We start from the raw sequence: 407 nt of genomic DNA on the forward strand, positions 1-407 counted from the left end.
ACGTGGACAGAACGGCCAGAGACATAGGGAGCCCAGAGGAAACCAGATAGGTAGACGGACACAGAGACAGACGCCAGAAAGAGAGGCAGACGGACAGACGGCTGGAGACAAAGACACCCACCCACAGAGACAGAATGAAGCCGGCCAAAGATACACGGGCCGCGCACAGAGAGCGGGGTCGGAGCCCGAGCTCGCGGAGGGAGGAAGGGCTGGGCGGGGACAGCCCGGAGGCAGAGAGCCCGAGCGCGCCGGCCCTGCGGAACCGCACGGCGGCGACACCCCGCGCGGGTGACCAATCGCGCGGGCCAGGGCGAGCGGAACCGGGGGCGCGTGCCCCGATCCCCGGCAGGGGGCGCCCTGGGCGCGCGGCGCAACCCGCCCGCGGGGCTCGGGGCTCGGGCCGGGGG

Source organism: Propithecus coquereli, unplaced genomic scaffold, assembly GCF_000956105.1.
Source record: "Propithecus coquereli isolate 6110/MARCELLA unplaced genomic scaffold, Pcoq_1.0 Scaffold341, whole genome shotgun sequence".
NCBI classification, from domain to species: Eukaryota; Metazoa; Chordata; class Mammalia; order Primates; family Indriidae; genus Propithecus; species Propithecus coquereli.